The sequence below is a fragment of the Halichoerus grypus genome, chromosome 13 (assembly GCF_964656455.1).
Source record: "Halichoerus grypus chromosome 13, mHalGry1.hap1.1, whole genome shotgun sequence".
In the NCBI taxonomy this organism is placed as follows: Eukaryota; Metazoa; Chordata; class Mammalia; order Carnivora; family Phocidae; genus Halichoerus; species Halichoerus grypus.
The window spans coordinates 39,035,370-39,059,350 of NC_135724.1; the positions used below are offsets into that span (position 1 = coordinate 39,035,370).

The 23,981-nt window shown below is 38.6% G+C and overlaps 1 protein-coding gene across 2 annotated transcripts in view; it reads left to right on the forward strand.

Annotated features, from left to right (window-relative positions):
• KLHL14 (kelch like family member 14) overlaps positions 1 to 23,981 on the forward strand; it is a 93,995-nt gene that overhangs the window by 1,166 nt on the left and 68,848 nt on the right. The gene's annotated exons all lie outside the window — the stretch shown is intronic.

Genomic DNA, 23,981 nt, shown 5'->3' on the forward strand with positions numbered 1-23,981 from the left:
GACGAGTCAACGGGGAAGTGGCCTAACAGCATCCCGGAGCGCTAGAAAGCCCACGTTCTCAACATCCCCAGAGCAAGGAATGTGGGACTTGTGGGCTGAAATTGACAGGCAGGTGGGGCCAAAGGCCGGGGCAGTTACAAGTGCCGCTCTGGAACCCTCTCTAACCAGTCCTCCCTCCAAATCTCAAAAAGAGCTGGCTTAAGGGAAAGGATTCTGCAATGACAAGTCCCACCCCACTCCACCTCTTTCCTGCCTTGGGTGAGCAGGAGCGCCCTGGCATTCTCCTCCTCAGGGAGGAGAGCTTTCATTCTTTCTGTCAGACACTCAAGGTTTGTTGTTGTTGTTGTTGTTGTTGTTGTTGTTGTTGTTGTTGTTGAGTGACTGAGGTCTGCTCCCTTTGGAAGTTAGAGCTCCCAAACGTTTGGTCTATTCGGGTCACTATTGGAAATTCCGGCATCACAGACCCAGGCAAACTTTTCTGTCTTGTGGAAAGCCTTTCTTTTTCACTTTTAAAGGAGAGCAGAGCAAGAGGTTTCAGGATGTCAGAGTGAATCATGCCTAGCAGCTCCCATCTCTAAGGGGAGCACAGCTGAAAACTGGGAGGAGGCGAGTCATTTGGCTCCAGTTAGGTCCCTGTGCTTGTTCTGAAGTCACAAAGAAGTTGGGGACTTGTTGTTGCTCTTTGGAATATGTCTGTGTGTGCTGCAAATAGGTTTTAATGTCAAAGGGGAGAGAGGAATGATGCCTTTTTAAAATGTTGCTGAGTTTTAACTGTAGGGATTGACAGTCATATTTTATTGGCTCCAATTTTAAAACCCTTTTAATGAGCCCTAGCAGAGCATTTCTTTCTCTTTTTAAAAAAGAGAAACAGTATCTTCTCAGTTTCTCATGATAAAACATCATGATTTCAGATGCCAGGCTATCCCAGCCTAATCCACCAGAGTGTTACATGGTTTAAAAATCCATCATGCCATTTTCCCATTCAGAAGGATGTCTAACGTGGGGGGAGGGGGGTCCATTTTGTGCAGCTTTCTGGAATTAAACATTTATTTTTTAGTCATGATGCTTCTAGAAGACGCAGGTAGAAATATTTTAAGAAAAGGAAGATATTCTCTACAGCACTGGTGTTCAGGTGAGGCCCACAGGGGTATGGGAAATCTTGGACTTAGAAACCTTCTAAGTTGATTTTCTACTATTTGTGAGAGATGAGTTAATGAATCGTGTCAATAAATGACAGTAAGACAATAGCACAAGCAAGAATTCAAACCCTTGTGTGCTTGAATAGTGAGCACAGGAGTCCAAGTGTAAATAAGAACATGGAATGTACTTTTATTTTTGTAAGAGTTTTTCATTTGTCTAAAGATCAAAACTTAGTGCGATGGGCACATGTCACCACACCACACCACACCACACCGTTATCTTAACTTTTATCACTTTTAAATGACCTACAGGTATACTTAATTTAGCATATATTATACATATTCAGGAATTCAGACAACACAGTCATAGTCCTGAACATAGATTTATTCGTATTTTTAAAAACATGTAAAATCTAGTAGAAACTCAGAAATCCAGAGGGATAATAAGATTAAGGCTTAACTTGTTTTAAGAGTGACTTTGGGATATGAGCATTACAAATTTGATCTTTCAAAGAATTTCCGAAGCCCTCCATGCACTCTTACCTGATAAGTATGTTCTAGGGCTCAGTGTTAGAACAGTTGACTTTCAAAATGCAAAATGCATTTTCTACCCTCGTCTGGATTCAGCATACCAGCTGGGGCCTGCTGGTTCTGTCCTGGTGGATGGCTGAGATACCAGGCTGCCCGGCTCCGTGACGACACCGTCCAGCTTCACTGGGCCATATCATCTGAAGGACGTGTAGTGGTGTCTGACCACTAAGTGCTTACAAGTGTCATGGATGCTGCAAGAATCTGATACTTCTGCGGTAGGAAGAAAACTGTGTTTTTCTTTAAAAGCGAAAGATACAGAGAAGAAAACAGTTCATGTGAACCTGTTGTTGATCTCAAAAGAATATAATTTAGCTTTTGTTCCATTATGGATAACTGTAGCATTTTAATTTGGGGGGGACTAATTACATTATTCCAATTTTAATTTGCAGAAAGAATGAACGACTAACCATCAAGATCTTAACTTTAATGTAGACAAAAATGCTGTAAGTTGTAACCAATAGTATTATATTGGCCCATTTATTATAGCATCAGCAGAATATAAAAATGTTCTCTCAGACTTACATGTAGTTTAACAGAAGGATAAATGTGCTAAACAATTGCTTCTGCAAATACATCACTTTTATTGAAGACAATTGAATGGAAGTGCATTGTATATATTACTTTTTATCCACCTATAGTTTTTAAAGTCTAAACATGAAAGAATTCCTCAAATTTAGGCAAGGAGTTGAAAAATTAAAATTGACTAATCTGTTGGAAAAAGTACAAAATATAAGGAAATAGAATCACTTCAAAAAGAATTTATTTTTTTAAGAATACATGTTATCTATTGAAAGTAGGGCTATTAATGTAATAACAGTATTTTAAATATTTTTAAAGATTATTAAGTAATTTTGAATTTTTATTACATCTAGAAAAATAAAGCAACCCAAGCCTGAAGACTTTATAAATACCCAAATTAATATTTAATTTTGCTCTAGTTTAGTCTTTCTAAGTATGCCATTATGCTCAGATTCATGTTTTATTTTAGCAAATTAAGCATAAGAATAATAAATTAAAAATAAAAGACTTATTATCTTATATTCAAACATATGCATAACTAATTTAAGAGGAAAGGACTTCGGGAGACAAAAATTAAGACATTTGAAATCTTACTTCTTGTTTTCTTTTGGTTTTATTGCAAGAAATATGAAACTTAAGAAGTAAGTTCTTGAAAAAGTTTCTGGAGAAGTCATTTTTAAAGACTTCTAAAGCATGAAAATTTAATTTAATTAGTGACATAACATGCAGTGTTTAGTACATTAATAAGTAAATATCAGAAGACATACAGTCCAAGTTTAGCTTAAGCAATCCCAAAAGTTTCTTTTTTATTTGTATTTTTAAAATTTTAGTGCATAATTTAGTAGTTATTCAAATAAGTCAATTTGGACTGGATTCATTAACTTCTTTTTTACATTTTCATTGCATCTCACACAATGTAGCAGTTAAATAAATGCTTACTGAAAGTTGAAAGAATTAAGATTATAAAATAAGAAAGCTCAGTGTTGACTTCACCAATATGTTCCTCAATCTACATTACTATTACACATAACAAAAGGCCATTGAACCTTCTACAGGAAAACACCTGTAATAGAAAAGCATTGTTGAAAATAATCATATTTTTTAAAACATTTAACCACCAGATATTACAGTCCCATTTACAGCCCTATACTGAAGTGTAGTTTTCCAGAGATGATATTTTGTAGAAGACAGAAAGCTACCTTATAAAGATTTCACTCTCTAAAAAAGTTTATTTAAAGATTTCATATAGGGCGCCTGGGTGGCTCAGTTGGTTAAGCGACTGCCTTCGGCTCAGGTCATGATCCTGGAGTCTCAGGATCGAGTCCCGCATCGGGCTCCCTGCTCAGCAGGGAGTCTGCTTCTCCCTCTGACCCTCCCCCCTCTCATGCTCTCTCTCTATCTCATTCTCTCTCTCAAATAAATAAATAAAATCTTTAAAAAAAAAAAAAAAAAAAAATAAAGATTTCATATAAATTAATTTAAAAATCTACTTAAATATCAGGAGCACAATTACCTATTGGCTAAAATGATTTGTAATGATTAAAAAGCCATTAGATTTCCTAATACGCAGCTTTGATTCCTGCCTTTGTTGCTTAGAAAGTGTTTCTTTAAATGTAGGACTATATTTTCTATTGGTTCTCTTCCTAAGGCCTGAGTAACAACCTTAGCAAAGCAAACTAATCTTGTATCCATGTATTCTCTAAGTTGTTACTTCCCTTTATATCAATTTGATAGCCTCAGATTAGAAGTTGTTAGGTAGTTAGATTTTTGTATCAGAAGTTACCCAACCATTCAGAATACAATTTGTTTATTATGTGAAACAGGACCATTGATTACAAAATTATATCACAGGTATGGGAGCCAAACAGTTATATCCTACAATCAAAAGGCAATTAGAGTAGATATTAATATGTTGTATTGGCTTAGAGGATTTACTGACAAAAGTGGACATGTTCAAATTTTAATTCATATCTTGTATTTTTTCCATATTTATGAACATGTTGAGGTTCACTCATTACCTTAGCCAATTTCCAAGTATCTCTATTTTCTTAACTTAAAAACGCAGTAAAAAATATATCACTTTATTTACAACAACTACTTTATACCAGAGGATCTTCTAAGCATTTTACAAACATTAACTTATTTAATGCTCAAAACAGCCCTAAGGGATGAGTACCAGCATTAGCCTCATTCAATAGATGGAAAAACTGGTACACAGAGAAGTTAAGCATGTTGTCCATGGTTGCACAGCTGCTAAGTGGTAGAACCAAAGTCTGAGCTGGGGGAAGTGTGGCTCTGGAGTCTGTGTTCTCACCCACAGTGTTCCGCTTCTTGCTATGAGCCTCTCTATGCTAGGATATGATCTAGTGATCGTCCTTAGAGTATATATAGACTTAAGACTTTCCTTTCGGAATGAAACTTGTGAGGGTTAAATATTAATGTGTCTGACTTTAAAAGAAGTTAAGGAAAGGTATTGTTCTAGGCCTGGGGTCAGAATTTTTTCTCCTGTAAAATACCAAATAGTAATTATTTTTGGCTTTGGGAGTCACACAATCCTTGTTAAAACTACTCTGGTCTTCCCTTGTGGTACGAAAACAGGACAATACGTAAATAAATGGGCATGGCTGTGTTATAATAGAACATCACTGTGGGCACTGAAATTCTGTCTAATTTTCACATGTTATGAAATATTCTTCTTCTTTTGATTTTTTTTTTTCCTCCACCATTTAAAAATGTAAAAACCATTCAGGAAGGAGGGCATATATAAAAACAGGAGGCAGGCCAGATTTGTTCTGAGTCATAGTTTGCCAACCCCTGTCCTAGGCACTTGGGATATATCAATGAACAAAATGGACACAAAATTTTGTCCTTATTCTAGTGTCATTATTCTAGACCGGCCAGATCTCAGGGGGTTTGTCCTTATTCTAGTGGAAAGAATCCCATTGATCTTTCTCCCTCTGCTTGGAAAGAATGCAAGTCTCAATAATCCTACCAATGCCAAATTAGAATTTCAAGTTTCCATAATAAAGCTTAAGAATTTAAGTGGCAATCTCAGGAAAGTAAAGAGTAATTAATTTAAAAAGTGAACGAGCTGCTCATTTTTTTCAAGCTTACTATATAGAGAACCAACTAACATAGGTTGGTCATTATTCGGAAGAGGTTTAAATATCATTTGTATGAAATTTTAATGATTTCCAATAGGAAAGTAGTCAGGCACATTTAACACATTGCTAAGATTGACGTGCACATGTCCAGCAGACTAATCAAAGCACATAAATGAACACATGAACAATTATTTTTCTAAATGCCATCCTATATCTCCAGCTGCTTTGATCTAAGGGTATGTGTTGTCAGGACTCCGACTTCCAAGTGAGTTAGCTGGATTGGGTACATCTATGGTACCTCCCTGCCTTCTCCAAAATGAGTAACCTCTGGAGGAGCCCTCCTGCTGTTGTAGGTTTGGTTTATGTGTCTATCTCCCTCAGTAGATCAAGTGCCTGACCTTGATCTAAAAATGTGAGTTCAATTTGAATTGATATTGGTCTTAAGTATAATTGAGGTGGACACTTAGGATTTGGTCAATTAAGTGTGAATTGAAAAAGCCAATGTTGAAATAAAAATGGAGGTTATTTTAAAGATGATTGACACACACACAATGTTGTTTACCAACCACAATAGTAACTGTCACTGTTGAGTACCTACCATGAGCTTGACATATTACTTACTTACATATTCTAGTCCTTGTAACATTCTTCTCATCTTTTTAAATATTAGAAAATTGAGGCTCAGAGAAGATAAATAATTTGTCTAATTATCTGGATAGGATTGAGTTGGGAGTCAGTCGTCGTCATCTGAAGAATACTCCCTTTTTGTGAGTATATTTTATAGATATGGCTTATACAGAAAGCAAACTCTAATCTACAACTTCCGTATCTTTGTTTTACCACATCACAGAAGAGATTAAAAGTTACAACTTTCTAATGCTTCTTCAAACCCACCCAAACAAAAGGAGTGAGAGGAATATTTTGGAAAGCCAAAATTCTTTCCCATGGGTCTAACATACTTAATTATTAGTTCTGAGATTAAGGAGCTAGATAATGGGGTTGCTGAGATTTTTCACTACGAAATTAACTTACTAAAAATACAATGAGCCAATATATTTTAAATAAATCAATAAAAATAAGAACTTTCAATTTAACTATGAAAAATAATTGTGAAAATAAAAAACAAAACAAAGCCTAAGAGCTTGAATTTAAACCAAGAGGTTTTTTTTCCCCTAGATTTCTGTGCACTGGTGGAATACTAGAGTGGTATCAGCTTTGTTTCTGTGAGGACAATAGAAAAGCTATTCATGTTGGTGATACTTACAGGTGATAAATACAACAGGTAGAAGCCAGAATTATAAAAACGCCTGTATACTCTAATAACATAAAATAAGATTACTGTAATTGGAAATTTATTTTGTTTATATTTTGTTTCAAGAAAATCATTTTAACAATTGTTATGCCATAAATGTTTATACCTTCTGTCATTCACTTAGAATTTCAGAAAATATATTCATTGTTATGTCCTTTCCATTAACTTCCAAGATAATTCATGATGCGTGAATTACTAATGATGATTTCTTTAAAACACACACACACACACACACACACACACACACACACAACACTATTATGATATGGGCAGGAGAATGAGTTAACCAGAGGAAGGACTCTCAGTTGTAACATAGATGAAACAGTGAATATATCTATTTCCTTGTGAATATTAAAACGGCCTATTTAGTCACAAATAATATTAATGAAAATAGGGTTAGAACTATTTGCAACATTAGAATTAAAGCAGAAAGATACTAGAGAAAGCCTACAATTGTGAGAAAATAAAAATAGTGAATGTTTATGATGCAAAGAGAGAAAATAAATCATAGGGAAATGAAAAAAGAAGAAAAAACAGCAGTAAGGGAAATACAAGGAAATATGGGAAATCAAAGAAATTATTAAAAGATAAAACCATCTGAAAAAGAAAGAAAAAGAGGACTAGCAGTGCAGGAAGATGAGCAAGGAAATTCTAGAGCCTGGAGAGTAGGTGTTCAATATTTGTTGGACAAAGAAGTACAAATTCAGAAGCATTGAAGTCTCTACATACCCAACTAATACAGTTTACAAGGTAATTGGTGGTGTTCCATTGAAAAGAGAAAAGTCAGTCCTTAAAAGAAACAAAAAAGACTGTTTCCCCAAGGAAAAGAAAAAGGTCAATCATGGTATCTTCACTCCTATAATTCAATTCAGTTCAGCAATTACATATTTGTAATCTGAGTTAATTAAGATGTTTTATTAAAAACTCTGTGTCCTTGTGCTAGATAATGTAGTAGTTCCAGAAGTATCAGAGTTCAAAGGGGACAGTCTGCTATTCCAGTAGGAGGAGATGAAAATATAGCTGCATTCCTTGTAAAATCATCTTAATTTTCAGTATAATTGGAACTGGCTGCAGACCTGAGAAGCAAGGGGGCCTTCACAACCTTGGGTGGCTTTTCTAAATCCATGCCTATGACCTCATGACCCCCACAGTGGGAACTTGGGACGATGCGTTGCAATATACCACTAACAGGAAGTTCTGCTGTGAAATATCCCCCACGTTTGTACTGAACATAAATATATCATCCACCAAGCCCTGAGCTAAGTCCTGAGATGCAGAGTTAAACAAGACAGATACATTGCTGACTTTGTGCAGTTTACAGTGTAAGGAAAAAGAATAAAGAATTACACAAATTAATCAGACTGGTAATACATGCTGCAGGTTAGCAAACTTCCATGGGATAACATGTAACAGAGTCCTATAACCTCACTGGGGAGACCAAAGAAGACTTTCTCTACAAAGTAGTTGAAGATGAGCTATCCAGAGTGACGAGTCTGGAGGAAGGCAGGGAGAGCGCCCAGGGAAAGCACAAGCTGGGAGAAGAACCATGCGCATGAGTACCAGGCAGAGAAAAGTTTGGTACCTTCCAGGAACTGAAAGAAGGTGTGAGTGGCTAGGGGTTATGCAGATTTGGGAAGGGTTGTCGAAATTAAACAGGAAGTGGTAGGCCCCGCTAAGGATTATCCACTACATGGCCAAATTCCATAGTGGAAAAATCAGCTTTTTTTTTTTTTTTAATTTGAACTGAGAAAATAAGCCATAGTATGGTAGAAACACTGTCTCTGCAATCATAAACCTAAATAGGTGTCCTAGGTCCACTTTAGCTGAGCCCCCCATCAGTAAAATGGGTTAATAATTATAGTTCTACTTGCCAGGATAGCCTGGCACTAGCCTGAGACAATGAAAAAACCATATACACAGAAAATGCTATTTAAAATCGACTTATTAATTTTCAAAGATACAATAAGCAAAATTTACTTGAATACATTTTTGCCTAACAAGAAAACTCTCGAATATATCTGTGATTTCACTGGAGCACAGAATTAGTCAGAGACTTTTCAGACCAGATGAATGAAGTTGAAGGAACCCGAAGGTGAACATGAGGACATCAGAAGGAAATGGGAAAATTAGACTTTCTGGTTGCTCTCAGTAATTTATACATAATTCTTCAAAGGGAAAATGATGGCCTTTTTAGATGTAAAAGCCTTCCGTCTCTTCCATTCATAGAGGAGAGTCCCTCTTCTTTTTAATCTCATAAATTCAAGCTTAGAGGCTTCGCCCGTTTCCTGCTGTCCCCTGAGTCCCTCACGTACGTATGTCAGGTCCTGGGCTCCCAGGGCGCCTGTGAGCGGGTTGGTAAATTGCACCTGCGCAGGGACTCCGAACTTCCTCAGAGCTCAGCTGGGCCACCGTATGGAGACTGGCTCACTGGAGGCTGCAGAGAAGTGAACTGAAGAATTACAGTCGGTTTCACTTCCCTGCCTTATGTGCCTTCAGGTGCCTCTGAAGACAGGCGAGGCCAGTGAAATGGAGAGGAGGAGGAGGAAGAGAGACAGCACCAATATTAGAGAAGAAAGAGTCCTTGCAAATGTAGGGGCAACGTAGAAGAACACGGATAGGTGGATGTGTGTACGTGTCTGTGTGTGTATCCACAGAAAAAGTGCATATTGCCGGGTGCTGGCTTTAAGTTTTCTGTGCAATGATTTCTGAGATGTGTTTTTAGCAGCCGAAGGTCTGTTTTGTACATGGCAATGGGAGCGGGACAGTCAACAATTCAGTCTGGCACTGAGTGAGGAATTACTGGGTTGGGAGGGTCAGTTTTTCACCAGAAAGAAAGTAATCACATTTGTAAATCCCGCTTAGAACAAAGCGGCAGACCACTCTCTGGCCCTGATTTTTAGCCCCCTCAGAACCAGAACATCCTGGGCAAATGGGAAGGATTAGAAGAGAGAATGTAAAATCGGTAAGTCTGAGACAGAAAGTTTGAAGGAAAAACTTTAATGCTTTAATACGCAGACCAGGACCTCAGCACTTTCTACGTCATATGCATTAACAGGGGTTCACTGATGCTGTGCCGGACCCCCGACAATATTGGTGTATTCTGTAGAGGCAGAAGTGTGTGCCCGTAGCAGAGACCAAGTGGGTGGATTGGTTACCATGACAACTGTACCACCACTGTCAGTGGCAATCCCTGTAATCTCCCTGTTTTAAGGTTTTCACAAGTGTTCCCTCCAAAATGACATTTGTAGATAGGGACTGCGGAGTAGAGCTAGGAAATACACATGAGGGGTTATGTTATAATGCAAATATCTTAAACAGTTCTTTAGCATAGTAATTAAGACCCGAACGTCACACAGATGTGGGTCAAATCCCACCTTGACCACTTACAAGCTGGCTTTCTTTGGGTGATTTACTTAACTTGTTTTCAGATTGCTTATCTATAAGCTGTACATAATAATACCCACTTCATTTGGGCAGTTCTGAACGTTGGAAGAATGTATGTACAACACTTCACATAGTGCCTGGCTATGAATACTTTTATTTTTATGAGAATAGTTCTATTTATATCTAATTTGCTTTTCTGTTCACTTGTTAGGACTCCTAATTCCATACAATGTGTTCTTTCTAGAGCTGGGTTATCCCAAGTACAGCTCTGATAGAGATAATGTTTCTGCTGAAAGTTTCCATTTTATACATCTCTGAATGAACGACAGAGCCTAGGCCAGTCTTGGAGTCTGTTCCATCCTCTTGATCTATCCATGTCAGCAATTGGAAAAATTAGAAAAATCATGGTGGATTCACGTTGAATGGCTTTATTAAGCTATAATTTACGTAATACACAATTCCTTTTAAAGTGTAAAATCCAGTAGTTTTAGTATATTCAGAGTTGTGCAGCCATCAGCACAATTAATTTTAAAACATTTAGCAATCAGACCCCATCTCCTTCCTGCCGCAGCACCACCCCCCACCCCAGCCCTAGGCAACCACTAATCTATTTTCTGTCTCTAGAGACCCATAGTATTGTTTGTTCTGGGCACTTCAGATAAGTGGAATCACACAATATGTGGTCTTTTTTCTGGCTTCTTTCATGTAGTGTAAGGATTTCAAAGTTCATCCATGTTGAAATATGTAATAGTACTTCATTCCTTTTTATAGCTCAATAGTTTTCCATTGTATGGATATGCCACATTTTATTTATCCACCAATTGATGGACATTTGGGTTGTTTCCACTTTTTGCTGTTACAAATAATGCTGCTATGAGCAATTTATGTGCAAGTTTGGGTATGGACTTATGTTTCTAGTTCTTTGGGGGATATACCTGGGAGTGGAATTGCTGGGTCATGCGGTAATCAGTGAACAATGAACAAATGTTTCACCTTTTGAGGAACTGTCAGATTGTTTTCCAAAGCAGCTGCCCCGCTTTGCATTCTCACCAGCAGTGTATAAAGGTTCCACTTTCTCCACATCCCCGCCAACGCTTGTTGTCTGTCTTTTTGACCACATCATGGCTGTGCAGTGCCAGCTCACTGTGGTTTGCATTTCCTTAAGAGCTAACGATGTCGAGCATCTTTTCACGTGGTTATTGGCCACTTGTTTCGTTTGTTTGTTTTGTTTGGAAAAATATCTAGTCCAATTCTTTGGCCATTTCTTAGTTGGGTTATTTGTCTTTTTCTTATTGAGTTCTGAGCCTTTTAAGGATCTTTAGTATGGCTCCTAGATCATAGCCAGGGCCCATCTTCTGCAGGAACTCGCTGCTGTAGCTGACAAAAATGAAAAGAAAATGCATGCAGATTGTACAGTGAAAAACTCTCAAGATACTTTTGTATGATACATATGTCTATTACTAAAACTCTTGGTGTTGGGTATGACAGAGACAGTATCTATGGTCAATTTTGTTGTTGTTTGTTTTCTTCTCTGTATGATTATTCTGGCCTTATGTTGACTTAGGCATTATATTTCTCAGCTGATAATTTGGACTCGGTTTAGCAAAGCTTTCATTCAAAAAAAAAATCCATTAATTAATTTATTTAAATTTTCTTAGAGGTACATAAGACATTTCTATTCAAACTGTGTTTATACAATAACTATTTTAGGGAAATGAGGTGAAATTCTTTGGTTGCCAAGACAATGGAATGAGGTAAAATTTTTTGGTTGCCAAGGCAATGATAACTCATAATAGCCACTGCAGAAGAAGAAATATGTAAAAAGAAAACAAAACTGCAAAACAGATGCTCTCAATTGGAAGGGGCTGCAAAAGTGTTCCTTATGGGGATCAGCAGGAAACAGTACAGCCCAGGATTTTCAGTCATGGCTGGGTTTCAACTAAAGTCTTCACGACATGTATCGCCAAGGCGGTTTCTGCCATGGAAAAGCTAAATTTGACATGAGAATAACTTGCCCACTTTCATCTTCCTTTGCTACAGTCTCCTTGCAGTTTTCCTCAGGGATAAAAAAATACCTACTACTCTTGACAAGAAATTACACTTACAACTCTTAGTAGATTAGGTATTATTACTTCACTAACTGTTGCTTTGAGTGTATGGATATGGAAGAATGTTCAGCAAATCGCTTCCTAAACTTAATGTTTATGCTTCTGGATGGACAATTTCTATTTTGATTATGAATCTGTTTGAACATCAAGTGTTTGCTTTCTGTTAAGGTTTACAATCTCCATTACATAACAAAGAAGACTCCAGATCTACAACTCCATCATAGATCTGGGTGCAAAGTGGTAGGAATTTTAATGTGGATTTCTTTATCTAGATACAAAGTGTTATCAAAGGTATATGATAATTTTATAGTTTCTAGTATGCACTGCCAACAGATCCCAAGAAAGCAGGTAACCTCTCTAAATTAGTCATGTGTGTATGTGTTTAAAAGGCAGGCATCTTCTTCCGCCTGTGGAAGTCGTACTCACATAGAGAAGGTACTAATTCCAGCTGTCACTTCAGTATTTCTGGAAGCTAACAAACTTTCAACTGTCCCTCAGACATTCTTATATTGAAAATTTGGAAAAAGAGAAAGCAGATGAAGCAAAACTGAAATACGTAAACATCACTGTAATGTGCTCAAAGAAATTCAAGGTTTGTGATTTCTCCAGACGCAGAAAGCAGCAAACTAAACTGGCAGCAAGTAGTCTAAGTAAAAAACTCTATTCTGAGGAAGGGGCACTCCCTGTACAGAAAGGAGCCCCTCAAGCCTTCCATCAGCCTAGTCAAACTGAGAGCCCAAGTTCCAGAAAACGATAGTCTTTTTGACCTAGAAAGAATAATTCTCAACTCAGAAAGCTGTGTCTGGAAAATGTTGCACTTTTTTTATGGCAAGGAAACTGTAGAGTCTCAGAGCATAAGAAACACTTAAAATTTGTGAAAGCACAAAGAAATTCATGTCTATGGCTTTATAGACACTAATTAGAGTCTGCCACAAAAGCGGATGTGAATCACTTCTCTCCATTAGCTTGTATCTGTTATTATCCCTCCTAGTTGCCCTTCCTCCACTGGAACATTGTTACCCGTTACATTTACTACATATGTACGGGACTTGAGCACCAAACAGAGGAGTACACAAGGAGCCTACCTCCCCACATTCCAAATTCTCCCTATAGAGTATAGATGGCAGGCTGCTATAGAGTTATTTTGTGCTAAGATTAGGAAAACCCTTTCTCAAGGTAGTTACGCACGTTTCACCATAGAAGGCTCCTTCTCAAGTGTCCGTTCCCGAAAGTGAGTGTGAGATTCATTGGTCTCTTTCTGCCCTGCATTCGTGTTGACTGGACAGTTCTGAGGAAAGCTGTATTAGTCAGCTTGAGCTGCCATAGTAGAATAACATAGACTGGATGGCTTAAGTAACAGGAATTTGTTTCCTCATAGTTCTGTGAGGCTGGAAGTCCAAGGTCAAGTTGCCAGCAGGGTTGGTTTCTGGTGATGTCTCTCTTCCTGGCTTACAGAGAGCAGCCTTCTCTATGTCCTCACATGGCCCTTCCTTGGTGTGCAGAGGCAGAGATTCCTGAGGACACCAGTCCTATCAGATTAGTACCCCACCCTGATGACCTCATTTCACCTTAATTATCTCCTTAAGACCCTATCTTCAAGTACAGTCACATTGGGGGTTAAGGCTTCAACATATGAATTTGGGGGATATACGATTCAGTTTATAACAAGAGCCAATAATAGGATCCAGGAACTAGAAAACAGGTTAGGGAAGCTAACTGAATTGTTACTTCTCAACTAGGTCTATAGGGCAAAGTTATATAGGCAACTGAGCAATGATCCAAGTCAGCAATACATTAATCGCTATTCCAGTAATACAAAGCTGGAAGAGAAAAATATCCTCTTTCCTCGGCCTCATAAGGTCTTGTCTAAATCAGTAGTTCTCTTAAGAATCAACAATAGAGATTTTTAATAAAATATATCTTCCCTAGCCCTACCTCAGAGATTCTAAATAAATTGATCTGGAATGTGGACCCAAGAACCTGCATATTTTGCTACTGGTGGTTTTGGACCACACTTTGAAAATCATGAGACTAAAACAAAAAATTGCTTCTGCTTTCCAATTTGCAACGTGTCTGTTGTAGAAGATGGGAGAACATGCTAACAGTAATTTACTGAAAGATAAGTTTGAAGGAAATACGTTGCAAAATTAAAAGAAATCTGATAAACTGACATGAGAATGGGGGAAATGAGACACAGGGAAAGTTATTGGAATTACCAGACTCTAAGGGATTTATTTCCTGATGATGGAATTGGGGTACCTACCGCACTAGAGAATTTTCAGAATAATGCAAGCCACATAGTTAGAGTGTCCACAATTCAGCCCCAGAGAATGTGGTCAGTTTCCCCAGGATAATTTGTTCCTGCCTGGCAAAGATCTGATGATTGAAACGGACATTGTCATGGATTGGTTGATTGGGAGGGTCGGGGAGGCTTCCATGCAAACAGACACCCTTTCCAGGGGGAACACTGGGGGAGCCTCTTAGCCTCGCAAAGCCCTGGAGTTAGGGTTTACTTCAGCATTAGCCCCTCCAGGGCTGGTGAAGCAGCAAAGAACAGAAAGAACTGGCTCCCCACAGGGAAGGAGAAGAAAAGAGGAGGAGGATAAGAGATTCCTATTTCACCCACAGCAGCAGGGTGTCCCTAAGCTGGATCCCACAAGCCACATCTCATTGTCTTCACAGCACACACACCCCGGGCCTGCCTCAGTCCCTTGCTGCTTATCTACCCAAAAGTAAGGGTAACCTTCTTCATTTATCTTAACCCCAGGATGATTTCATAAGATTATTCTTCCCCTCAAATCAAATTCTGAGGCCATTTAGAAGGTATCAGCTGAAACTCCCTTTGCTTGAATTGAAGATGGACACCTATTAATTGCCATGAATATTCCAAGAGAAGCCTGGAGTAATATATTCGGTTACTAACTAACTTTCCTCACTGTCTTCCCGCATGGCCACTCCTGCCGTGACTCTCCAACTGGAAACAGCCAGCTTGGCAGGAGGCTGGCTCCAGCTCCTCAGAACGAGCTTCCTAGTTTCCCCATGAGAAATCTCTCCCTGGAGTTAAGAGTAATGGGTAAAATCAGGCTCTAGATCATGAGGTAGGATCTGGCCACGCTCCCCCGCAGCATCATCCAGAATGGCTGGACTTTCTTTGTAATGCTGATTCTGTTAATGTATTCATTTTGACTGTTACATCCTAGACCCTCAGAGACAAGTAATTGTAGCCGGGTATGTGATAGACTGAACTTGAATTTTCAACATTATTCTGCGATCTTGTGTCTTTCTGCACTTTTTCTTGTGCAGCAGGTACCCGTTTCCCCAGGTCAGGAAGTCACTCTGTCTCTTCGAAAAGCTGGCCAGATGGGCAGGAGAGAGAAAGGGAGAGAGAGAAAAGTCTCCATAATGAGATTAGTTCTCAGGGGGCAGCAGAGCCTCATAATTGAGCTTTATTAGGAGTTTAAATGCAGGCATTACTTATGAGTCCATCACTAGCATGAGAGTGACGCTTTATCTCCTCCTGTCACCAAGCCACCCAGAGCTTGAATGGCTCCTTTGTGACAGGCTGCATTGAACAAGGAGAAGAGCTTTCTCCCATCGCACAAACGTTGGTTGTCCCTGCCAGCCCGTTCGGTAGCAAGCATCTGTGCTGGTGAGCAGTGAGATCCTGTGTCCCACTTGCAGGCATGAGGATTAGTCTAGGAGGTAATACTTGCCACTCAACTTCCTCACAGGGATGCAGGGAGGATTAATGAGATGCTATTTCCATTGCAATTTATGCTCTTCAGAAGAAAGGCACTAAGTACTAGGTATTAGAATTAGGGATTATATAGGTAATCAAGCAAAGAAGATATTCAACTGCTTCTAGTTACTAAAGGAAGCTTTAATCTGGGAGGTGTGGAAGGAGGGGGGAAATGCAGTGAATATAAACTTGACTGGGAGCCATGGTCCCTCATGAAGCAAAGGACCAAGGATGGAATGTGAAGTGCTATGTACAGTATAAACATGGACCTGTTCTGGCCCTGAAGGCTTATGATCTAAGGGAAGAGGCCTACATTTCGTGGATTCAGATGAAGGCTTTCTTGTCACATCTACCTCTCCCATCATTAGCCAGTCTACCAGTTTGGTCCCAGAGGAAAGTGGCAAAAGCAGAAGCAAACTACCCCATCCACATACAGGAAGACATGGTCACATTTCCTAAACCTGGAATTCGCACATGCCAGGGAGGAATTGTGGAAGACCCCGGAATGCTACAGGGGCTCAAGCGAGGAGTGAGGGGGCAGGAAGATGCTTACTTACAATTGCGATGTGCAAAGCTATGGTCCATAAAGAGGTGGATCTTCTCACGGCCAAACATAAGCGATGGCAGAGTTGGAATGTAACATGGCTTCCAGAGGTTCAGATCTTAAAGTCGCTGCTTCTTCCACTTATTATAGTGTGTCCTCAAACTATGTTTGCCTTCCTCTGGTAGGATGTGAGACAATTTCAGATGGCACACGAAAAACCATTTTTAAATGTATTGTAATAATTAGGTTAGGTATTACTACATTTGAGCCTGTATTAGAAATAAACAATTAACCCGTGAAGTCCATAAGTCATAAATATGATTGCTTAGAGCAATAATTTGCAATATTGCCTGCACATTAGAATCACACGGAAAGCTTACAATGAAACAAACAAAACAAAAGAGCAAAAAACCAATGCTGGGTCCCACCCTCAGTCATTAAACCAGAATCTCTGAGAACTTGCCCCCATCCTAGAGATTTCGTAAAAGCTTTCCCAAGTGATTCTACAGAGTGAGCAGCACTAGGAACCACTAAGATAGAATGGGATTAAATATTTTTTTAAGTGAGCAGTTTTAAATAAAATATTAAATAATATCATAATGTGTGGATATGGCAAATATCACAAAGTTTTTACCTTGTGCTAATAACTGAAATGTGGTAAACTTTCTATCATGGGTAGCTCCCATTCTATGAGACAATAATAATCCTAAAGAACGAAGAGAAAAACAGGGATATCCAATAAAAATCATGAATATAGTGGTATGACAACAGCAAGGCTGATTATTTGGACATGCTTAAGTGGGCATTAAGGACAAAAGGGTTTGGGTCGGTGCAGAGGAAAGGTGCAGGTTAGATCTGGGTGTTTGTCAATAAGACTGTTGCCCAAAGTATTACCCTCTGACTCTTCCACCTTATAGTTCAGAAACATGGCTTTTCCTCTTCCCTTTTTGCCTTCTGATGTCCTCACCAACCATACTCACTGACTGGACCTTAAAACAGATGAGAGGAAAAAAAAAAGGATGACAACGAATCAGTAATGATGTGTTTCTTGAAGGTGGGATTACCAGTGACTCTTTTCACCCATTCGTTCTTTTGTTTATCATTTCTTCATTCATACAAGAAGCATTTACTGACCACCTACTATATACTAAGTCCTTTTTGCTTGTAAGTGTAAGTCAGAATTTCAGGAGCATGAGTTGTCTTTATGATATGATCAAACAAATCTTAAAGTTACTTCCATCTTAGAAAAACTGAACCCTGTATATGACTGGCCATTCTCCAGTCACCATGCAGCCAGGCTCGTGGTGGTAGGAAGAGGGGCAGCTCCAATGTCAGAAGCTGGGAAGCTAAGGCATTTCCAATTATTCCTGACCCTGAGAATCACCGAAGGGGGGGGAGGGGGAAGGAGGTGTGTGAGAAAACCCTAGAGACATTTCCTCTGTGAGGTAGAGGAAATAAAACCCATCCTGAGGCACTAGAAAAGATTCCCAAGCCCTTTTTCCTCTATTCTTTCATCTGTTAAATGGGGATAATGATACTTTGTGTTTACCTACCTCAGAGAGGCATTATCAGGTCTATTTAAAGGCTCTTCCGATGAAAGCTGCTGTGTAATTACCAAGAACAGCTATGATACAGAAACCTAAATACAACAGCAAATCAGCTGGAACAAATTCTCAAGGGAGTTTACTTCTCTGGAAAATTTTAAGAAAAGGGTAGCAGCTCTCCTCTGGGGACTTTTGGGTACCATTCTAGCTGGAAGTTTAGGGAAGGCTAGCTGATTTTCAAAGTTTCCTCCTGGCCAATCACTCAGGATCTTCCTCTGCTTACTTTTCCCCATGGTCTAAGCAGTTTCCATCTGAAATTCCTCTTTCAAGTTTTTTCAGACCTTAACTCAGAAACTCTTTTATCCCTGAAAAGAATTGCAAGCAAGGCATTTACCTGTGAGAGAGAAAGAGAGAGGAAAGGGAAGTTATAATGTGGGGAGAATGTGCACCTTATAGATGATAGGTAATAGGGGGATTTCTTTGATAGTTTTTAAAAAGAGAACTGAAGTAGATGATCATTAACGTCAGGCTTTGCTGAAATTCATTTGACAAAGTTATGGAGGGTAGATCCAATGGGAGCAGGAGCACAGAAAACAGGAACACCACTCCTCCATCAGCTCAAGAGAGAGCCAACCCACTTGATTCAGGCTAATAGCAGTTTGACTGGAATATAGAGATAGGTTGAAGAAACATTATGGGTCTAGAATAGGACTTGGCAAAACATCAAAGATAGGAAAAAAAAGGAAGAAGTATCAGGATTATCATAAAACTTGGTGACTTGGTTAAGGTTTAGTGACATCCTTAACAGAGAGAGAGAGAGAGAGAGCAGACCAGAGAATGAGCAGGTTGAATTTATTAATGAGATCTGGATCCACACCACTGTAGAAAACCCAATGGTTTTATATTTTTGTGAAACTTACTTGTGCAGTGAAGATTCTGGCTATTTATAAAAGGCACAACCTAGGGCTTCTGAAAGACTTCTAAGCAATATAAGAAAAAGCCACATTGCAATGATTGATTTTCACATGAGTGATTGATAAGGTTAATAATTATGCAGAATAATAATAGTTATCATTTATCGATTGATAACCATGGGAACTACATAAGTATTTTCCATATGCAACCCAAATGTCAGCTGGTGTCTTCCCGGATCTGGTAAAACTGTTCCAAACCCCACCAATGTCATGGCCTAGGGAAATCCAAAACCCATCCTCAGGTCTGTGAATCCCTGGGGGGTTGCATCTCCCTGGCTTTTCCGCCTCCCAGACCAGATGTGAAATTGCCCATTCACTCACTGCTTGTGTAAAATGCCAAGCCATCAGAGGCTTAGTGAAGTCCATTGAAATTGGAGAGGAATGGGAATGAGTCATAACTTCTTCCAATCTTCTCCAGCCTCTCTCTACTGGATTATGTCAGAGGTACCAGTTGTTCTCTCCCTTCACTAGGCAGAGACATGCATTTCCAAGGCATCAGCAGCATAAAGTACTCTTCATTTGTTAAAGGGACTGGCTCTGGAAGGTGGTTTCATTCGTAAGTAGCAACCAATTATTTTCCCATTACACTTAACCCTCATGACATTCCCACTTTACAGATGAAGCAACTAAGGCTTAAAGAGCCCAAGGATATAAACCTATGAAGTGGCAGAAAGAGAATTTAAATTCGGGTCTGGCTGACTCTTACATTAAAATTAATGTGGCCTTTAGAGGATGGGAAAATGATTATCTACTCCAGTTTACTTTGCCACTTCAAAACTGCATAGTTTTTCCGTCAAATCTCTATGTTTCAAAAAAAAAAAAAAAAAGGCTATGTACTCCTAAAGACCGTATATGAGGAACTCTAGAGTAAAAACCCCAGTGAGTTAGCATTGTTACAGAGAGAACAAGTTAGGATAATTAAAATATCTGAACAATGGAAATACAGCACTGTTATTTTTAAGTAATAAAACTGGGATGGGACATAGGCCACTAGCTTATCAAACCTGCAAATTACACAAAGAAATAGCTAACACTGATGATAGTGATGAGGAGGAGAATGGTAATGATAGCACTTATCTAGCGCTACTATACATGCTTGGCAGATACTTAATTTAATGAAAAAAACCCTATGCCTTATAAGTCTGTTGTTATCCCTATTTTATAAATAAGGTTAAAAAAGGAAAAGCGGCTGGCCCAAGGTCATTCATCTCAAAACAGCTAAAGCCAGGGGCACCTGAGTGGCTCAGTCCGTTGAGCGTTTAACTTTTGGTTTCAGCTCAGGTCGTGACCTCAGGGTTGTGGGATTGAGCCCCACGTTGGCTCTGCGCTGAACTGAGAGCCTGCTTGGGGTTTTCTCTCTCTCTCCTTCAGCCCCTCCCCCTGCTCGCTCTCACTCTCTCTCTTAAAAAAAAAAATAAGCCTGTGGTCTTGCCCAAGTTGTAGGACTTATACCCTTAACAACTTAACAACCAGGCTCCCTGTTTCGAGAATCATGATGTTTTCAATAGATGTCCCCTCTAGGATGGAAGTAAGTGCCATGAGGGACAAGGAATTTATACTTCATGTTCCCACCAACAACTCTAGTGTTTAGAACAGTACCTGGAACATAGTAGGAACTCAATTAATAACTGCTAAATAATAAGTGAATTGAAACAAGATATCTAAATCAGTAGAGGATATAAAAACCTTTAAAAATAGTCACACAAGGGGCGCCTGGGTGGCTCAGTCGTTAAGCGGCTGCCTTCGGCTCAGGTCATGATCCCTGAGTCCTGGGATCGAGTCCCACATCGGGCTCCCTGCTCAGCAGGAAGCCTGCTTCTCCCTCTCCCACTCCCCCTGCTTGTGTTCCTGCTCTCGCTGTCTCTGTCTCTGTCAAATAAATAAATAAAATCTTTAAAAAAAAAAAAAATAAAAAAAAAAATAAAAATAGTCACACAAATAATGAATCATGGAACACTACATCAAAAACTAATGATGTAATATATGGTGATTAACATAACATAATAAAAAAAAATTTTAAAAAATAGTCACACGTTGATGTTTAAAATATTTAACCAGAAGAAATATAAGATAGGAAAAACCTGGCTGAAAACATTTGGTTTAAAAAAAAAATCTGTATTCATAGTCCTCTGGAAGCTGAACAGGAACCCAACACTGCACTATGACCGCTAAAAGACTACTGTAACTTTATAAAGCCTTAAAAGATATATATACTTATATAATATATATCATATCACATATCATATTTGTTATTTTGTGCACAATTCTGATCACATCTTAAAAAGGGGCAGCGATAGTCTAGAAATACTCAAAGGAGGTGAGTATGACAGTAGGGAAAATGGAAACTTTCTCAGAAAGAAATGAGGATTTTCGACACTCAGTAGAGAAGACATATGGCAACTATCTTGCAATATTTGAAGCGCTGCTATGACAAAGAGATAGGCACTTGTGCTTTTTTTTCCTAGAAAACTCAGGTAGATTTTCAGGTCAGCATAAGGAGAAAAAATATATTTAACACAACTGTCCAACATCTTTTAACAATTAGGTGCATTTGAAAAACCAAGGTCCATTTTGTTATAAATTGTCAAATTGATAAAAATAATTACCCATGGAAAAAACTATTAAAAAGATTTCTACGTTATGGAGAGAGGGGGACCAAGTCAGTGACCTCAAGCCTGGCTATATGCTAGTTAGAATCAACTGGAAGACTATGAAACATTATTGATTTTTAAGGCGTCATCCCAACTGAATCATAATCTCTGGGAATGAGGACCCGAGAATCTGTATCAAGGATCTAAATTTTGTGGGGCGCCTAGGTGGCTCAGTCGGTTAAGCGTCTGCCTTCGGCTCAGGTCATGATCCCAGGGTCCTGGGATCGAGCCCCGCGTCGGGCTCCCTGCTCAGCAGGGAGCCTGCTTCTCCCTCTCTCTCTGCCTGCCACTCTGCCTACTTGTGTTCTCTCTCTCTGTCAAATAAATAAATAAAATAAAATAAAAAAAGAATCTAAATTTTGTAATCCCCTCAGATGATCCTGGTGACTCGCCAGGCTTGGGGATCACCGAACTAGGTTACTTCAAAGTTATCTTCTAACTCTCTGATTTAATGATTCTTAGAAGATTGCAAAATGTTTTAATAAATAAATGAGAAAAGACTTTACAATCTGTAAAATGAATTTAGTCTAAGTGTACATAGGTCGCTCTAAAGTACCGCAGACCACCCGATTTCTTCAACAGGTTAAAACTCTCCTTGCAATCCAGTTAATGAAAACTTTTTCCATGTATCATGGAAAGGTAAACTTTATCTGGCCTGTTTCCCAATTATTAAAGTTCCAAATCACTGAAATATAAATAAATGAGACTTTATCGTACTTAGAACACCGGTATGATGAAAAATTTGTTTACACCGGGAGGTTTTAGGTCATCCTTCAATCATTCATCCCCGGAACCAAAGTACATATGCGCGTGAGCACACATGCATACACACACACACACACACACACACACACACAAATGTGACACATGGTAAATGTTGGGCAATTACTGAGATGGAACAAAGGAGACCTTCAAATTCCATCGCCTTTTTAACCTTATATTTTTCTAGGCAAGAATCTGAGAAGCCAAATCAAAGGCATCTAAATAATGTTATTAATCATGACATACTAAGCTCTTTGTCTCTAATTCCTTGTCTTTTAAACACATTACTTTGGTCTAGGCGGTGCTAAGTTGAGGAGTAAAAGGGAGTATTTTGAAAATATTAACAAATTTGAAGAGATCATATTCACTTTGGCTAAATTGGTTCCCTATGTAAAGAGCTATCCCAGGTAGCCATTTGAAGGAACTCTAATTACTGCAAAAGGGCTACACCTGTAGATTTTTCCTAATCTAAAATTAAACCTGTAAGGCTCTGCTGGAATCATTTAGAAAAGAATAATTGAAACCCCCTTCAGCAAGTTAATTCAGATTCTCCTAATTTTACTTTTCTGGTTCACAAGGTATCTTTTTTATCATGGTGTTTTCAAACTGAAACTCACACACATCAAATAAATAGCATGATAATCAGAGGTTTCAATATCCAATACACACTCATTATTACCTGTCATTATTGTCAGTGTCACTATTATAATTGCACATTGTAAAAAGAATGGAAGCTTTTCCACAGGAATTATTCACGTGTATTACTTTCTAGGAGTAATTGAATAGTTGACATTGCATTTATATCAAAGTAAAATATGTGATGGCTTTTCTCATTTGTTTTATTTCTTAAGAAACAAGAAATGTAGAGTGATCTCTGTTAGTCCCCTTTATTTGGATCCAGAAAGGTTCAGTTTTATGTAATGTCCAAATGTATATTTTCTTATAACAAGGCTCAAAAGATATCCAATATGATTAAAGTGATAATTTTCCAAGAACATATAAGGTAACAACTGGGTAGTGAAGTCCTCTTAATTAGCTTATATTTATATACATGAACTCAACAAGAATCTCAGTAAAAAATACTACTTTTCTTTTTTAACTATTTAATCAGGTTTGGTATGTTGAAATGAAGCCCACATTGTATTGCCAACATCTACAGATTAATAATAATTTACCTTAGAGTTTATGTAGAACTTTCACTTCGTCATTTTATGTAATCCTCATGACAATCCCTTGAAGAAGCAAGTCAGACACTATTAATCTATTTAAAGATGAGAAAACAGAGGCTCCAAAAAGCCAAGTAATTCATACAAAATTACTCTGCTGAGTAGAAAATTAGCCCTAGAGGGGCTCCTGTTTGGCTGTCAGCTGAGCGTCTGACTTTGGCTCAGGTCATGATCTTGGGGGTCCTGTGATTGAGCCCCATGTTGGGTTCCGCTCAGTGGGGAGTCTGCTTCTCCCTCTCCCTCTGCCCCTCCTCCTGCTGGTTCTCTCTCTCTCTCAAATAAATAAATAAAATCTTAATAAAAAAAAAAAAGGAAAAGAAAATTAGCCCTAGAATCCCGGTCATCTGGGTCTTAATCAGAAGTTATGGTAAAATAAAAATTAAA